We start from the raw sequence: 5,282 nt of genomic DNA, 5'->3' as shown, positions 1-5,282 counted from the left end.
GTATTTTTTGTATTTTTTATTACTAAAAAATAATTATATTAATAACAATAACAATAACAATGTCACTAACAATAACAACATTAATAATAATAGCAATAACAGTTACAGTAATCACAATAATAATAATAATAACAACAAAAATAATAATATTAAAATTAACAATAACACTATCAAAATAAAAAAAAATATTTACCTATTGAGGATGATCAAAATATTTAATAATGTATTCTTCCGGTTTGGAAAAATTACGAACCATTATTTATAAAATCCTTTACCGTAAACTTCTTCTTTTCCCACACTTCTTCACTTTTACTTCTTCAGTTTTTCCTCTTACTTTGGTTTCACTCTCCTTTCACTCTCGTTTCACACCCATTACTCCTATATATCTGCGTTTGGTCTTCGTTTTTATAAGCAAAATTTACCACCCTCCATGACGCGTGTCACACATGCAGCTATGGTGGCTACCAAACGCAACTTCCGATTTGCTCTGGCAGGCTGACAAACGCATCCTGCATTTCGCCTTCTCCAAAGCTGGTCAAAAGTGAAGCTGTTTGCATGCAGGGGACACAGAGCCACGTTTCGTTCTTTGATTGCCTGGGCTTGTCAAACGCAGGCTACGTTTTGCAGCGTGCTCCTCTTCCTTGTTTTTCGTTAGTGCCAAAACGTAACTTGCGTTTTGTGCTCTCTGACAATGCCAGCTCCACATTCATGCATTACACACCATGTATCTATTTTTTACCAATTTATTATTTTTTAATCCATTTACAAATTAATTTCTGTTAAATTGCCATTCAAAACAGTCTGCAAAAATTTCCATATTTTTAAAAATTTTGCCATCCCTAACTCACACCCCTCCATGGTTGTTGCTTCAGTCAGACTCCCAGGGCACCACCTCCTTGCAACAGAAATAGAACACTTTAAAAGATGGAGGTTAAAGTTGAGTGTTTATGGTTTTCATGGCTTATGAGTTGTATTTTTTGTTTTGGTTTAAAAAAAATGTTATTTTTATATTATTATACCTAAAAATATTTAATTAACTTTTTAATTTGCTATAATAAGTTTTTTTAATTTAATTAACTTCGTATAACAAATTTGATCACCTCGCCTTCTTGCAAATAGGGGTGGATTAAATACTTAGAAAAACTTATTATAGCAAATTAGCAAGTTTCCAAGAAAAGGCCGCTCCCTTAATTTCCACACAAAAATTGGCTTAATTTTGTCCTTTACTTGTGACAATTTTTTGTGCTATATATGTAAGAATTTCAAGTATGAACTGAAGACTCTAGTGGCTATTTTTTATTTTTATGGAGAATTTTTGTATCCCAAGATGAATTTCTATTTGATTATTTAAGACAACTAAATTAAAACAAAATTATAATAAAAAAGATAATAACTTGAATAAATCTCCTAGTGGTTCTTGAAATTTATGCCATTATTCAATTTAGTTTTTAAAATTTTAATTTTACCATGTAGTCCCTCAAATCAAATACCATGCACCAAAATGATCCCTATAACCTTTTTCGACACAGAGTCACCAACGATGTAGCATTCTATTGCCATGTTAGACATTGTAACATTTCAATTGAGATCCAATTTGGTTCATCCTCTTTTTATAACCTTAATTCATTCTCATCAATTCTTCTTCTTCTAAAACAACTTGAATAAATTCTCATAGTAGTCCCTGAGATTCACGTCATTACCCAGTTTAGTTTTCAAGATTCTAATTTCATTATAATAGTTCCCCAAATCGAACTCCAGACACCAAAATGATCCTTCGACCCTTTTTCGGCATTGAGTCGCCAACAATGTGGCATTCTATTGCCACGTTAGACATCGTAACATTCTAATTGAGATACAATTTGATCCCTCCCCTTTTTATAACCCAAATTCATTCTCATCGATTCTTTCCAAATATAAGTTTCCTACATCAACCATCGTCAGTTCAGTTTCTAAACCTAAATTAATTAGTTTCTTACTTACACACACAACCCTCTAATGTATTTCTCAAAACATTTGAAGGGAAAACCAAAAAAGAAATAGACAAAGAAATTATTTGCCAGATTAGAGATGTTGCTCACGAGGTTGAGGATGTCATCAACACCTTTGTTGTCAACGTGGCAATGTACAAGCATAGAACCAAGCTGGGAGGATGCTCCGTGGTTTGGACATTCAAAGTTGCTATGCGATGTGGCTAAGAAAATAGACAGAATCAAAGCCACTGTCAATGATATAAGAGACAACAAGATCAAGTTTACTAATGCCTTCCAACAAGAAAGTGAATCATCGTCAGCAAGAGAGGACGAAACCAGACAACTTCTTTCCAAACATCAGTTTCCTACATCAACCATCGTCAGTTCAGTTTCTAAACACAAATCAATCCGTTCCTTACTTACATACACAACCCTCTAATGTATTCCTCAAAACATTTGAAGGGAAAACCAAAAAAGAAATAGACAAAGAAGTTCTTTGCCAGATCAGAGATGTCGCTCACGAGGTTGAGGATGTCATCAACACCTTTGTTGTCAATGTGGCTGTTGAGTTTGGAAAACTGAAATGATAATCAAACATTATTAAAATGTAAATTAGGAAGTTATTAAAATTATTATTAAGTGTTTTATTTAATAATTTCCAATAGGTTGTTTGATGATTTGTGTTCAAGTGTGCATGTAAGCAATTTAATTCCTATTGGGTCAAAGTTACACAAGCCCAAATTAATCTTTGAACAAATTCAGCTTTGAGCAAAAATAATTCAAATGTTAGTGGCTGATTGTTTAAAGAAAGAAAGAAATCCAGGGAGGTTCAAATCCATCAAAGCTCATCATAAATTAAAGAAAGAATCAAGTGGTCTAAAGCCTTGGAAGAAGCCTTTCAATGATCACAATGCAATCTCTTCAAGTGACCAAAGGCTCCATACGGTGATCACAAAAATTTCACTCTCTCACATGCCTTGGTAACCGAAAATCAATTCAATTCAATTTATTTGCATTGAAATCTCCACGGTTATCTACTTCCATGGGATATGGAATTCAAATCTTAATTAAATTAAATTAATTGCATTGGTAACAGAAAAGAGAAAAATCAAAATTGATTTGATTGCTTTTATTGCCTCACACGTTACTATGCATAGAGTATGGGAAGTGGGATTTAATTTCATTTAATTATATTCATTGCTTCCAAAGTTTCCTTTTCTCTTCTCTCTCTTGTTTTTAGATTGTCACTTCTATCAAAGAAGAAGATGATGCAAGCTATTAGAGAAAATCACAGAGAAGCTATGAACAAGCAAGAGGCTAAAGTGATGATGGCCTTAGCAAAAAGAAGATCCAAGGCATGGCGTGTCGGAGATCTTTTCCACTAAAGGCAAGATGTGGTGAAGAGGTTTCAAGATCTCCATGCCTAAAATAGAAGCAATCCGATTCGGTCAGAGAAGAAGATATCTGAGGTGAAGCTCATTTCCACTTTGTTCATCCATCATAGAAGGTAGCTACTGTAGCTACGTGGAGGAAGAAGCAAAAATGGAACAGATGGAGCTGTCAAGGATCAAGAGTTCATCAAGGGTCAGAAATTCTTCTTGGGGACCAAGTCAAGATGGAAGGCTCAAATTGATGAAGTTTGATGAAAAGGGATGAGAGAAAGGTAACTGCATGTTGATTTTGCTTTTGGTTCCCTCTCTCTTCTCTCTATCCGAACCGGTTTTGTTTTTTGAAGAAGAAGAAGGTGGCTTGGTTCAACCAGTTTTAACTTTGGAAGCTTCCCCTTCTATAATAAGGGTGAACGGCCAAGGGTTGAAGTAAGGAGTGAGAGCACAGGTTTGGGTTTTCATAGCTCTTTGAGCTGTTTATTCTTCTCCTTCATGGCTTTCATTGAATATTTCTTTTTCTCAGTGAGTCTGTCTGTGTTTCATTGGTAAAAGGCAAAATGTGAGGTTTTGTAAGAAAAAGCCAATGAGTGAAAAAATGCAGAGAGTTAAAGAAAAAGCCATTATTATCTCAGAAATTCTTTGTATGTATTTTTGTTTTGTTGTCATGATTTTGAGGGGATTCCCTTGCAAGTTGGGTTAGCACTTTGCGGTTGAAAGCTAGATTGAGGTCTAGTCAAGTTCAGGTTGGGGTAGAATCTGGACTTGTTCCCATGCAAGTTGGGTTAGTACTTTGCGGTTGAAAGGTTGGTAGTTGTCCAAGTCAAGTTCAGTTTTGGGGATAGATTCTGGACTTGTCCCAGATAGGAATGGGTAGTTCTTAGGGAAGAATTGGTATATGTAATTTGTTGGTTATAGTGAAATTCCGTCACTATGTGATGGAGACTGGATGTAGGTTGCATTGAACTTAGCAGCTGAACCAGGATACTTCTGGGTGTGATTCTCTCTTTCTCATCTACTCCAGTTCTGATTCTGTTGCGTAGGAGACAAAATTGAAAAATATCTCCTAACCGGTTACAAGACAAAAAGAAGATGTCTCTTGACTTGTTATGAGACAAAAAGCAGAAGTATCTCCTGAAGCTATCTTAAAAGGCAGAAAGTAATATTAAATAAAAAGAGGGGCTAAGATTCAACCCCTTTCTCTTAGCTACTGATTACCATCAGTGGCAATGTACAAGCATAGAACCAAGATGGGAAGGATGCTCTATGGTTTGGACATTCAAAGTTGTTCTGCGATGTGGCTAAGAAAATAGATAGAATCAAAGCCACTGTCAATGATATAAGAGACAACTAGATCAACTTTACTGATGTCTTCCAACAAGAAAGTGAATCATTGTTAGCAAGAGAGGATAAAACCAGACAACTAACTCTAAAGCTCGTTGATCTCCTCCAAATCGATGACCTCCTCAGGCTGAAGCTCTTCTATTTCCTCACTTGCAGGATCTTTCCTCTGATTGGGCGCCATCAATAAGAGAGTATTATTTGGGGCGTCCTTCTATTTGGCGAGGTAGGTGGATTGGTTCTTCTTGAAGTCCTCTTCCTGGAGTTGGCGGGCACGAGCGGCTTACGCTTGGATTTGGTGGAAGGTAGAGAAGTCGTGGGAGGAGTTATCGAAGGTAGAACTTGTCGTTGGGGCCAATAACTTCGGAAGGTTGAGAGCGAATAAGCTTTGGGAATGGAGTGAGATTGGAAGAGGGAAAGAAGAGTGTGCACCGAAAATGAAGTGATAAGGCGGCAAGAGACCAAATTGGGTCTCAATTGCAACGTAATTTACCACGTCAACTAGCTATTACAGCCTCCAATATGGCAATGAAATGCCACTTCATCACTTTAATTGCTGATTCTACGTCGAAAAGGGGTTTGAGGA

This window comes from Arachis ipaensis, chromosome B06 (assembly GCF_000816755.2).
Source record: "Arachis ipaensis cultivar K30076 chromosome B06, Araip1.1, whole genome shotgun sequence".
Lineage (NCBI taxonomy): Eukaryota > Viridiplantae > Streptophyta > Magnoliopsida > Fabales > Fabaceae > Arachis > Arachis ipaensis.
The sequence above is the reverse complement of the archived record's forward strand: the minus strand, read 5'-3'. Positions refer to the sequence as shown.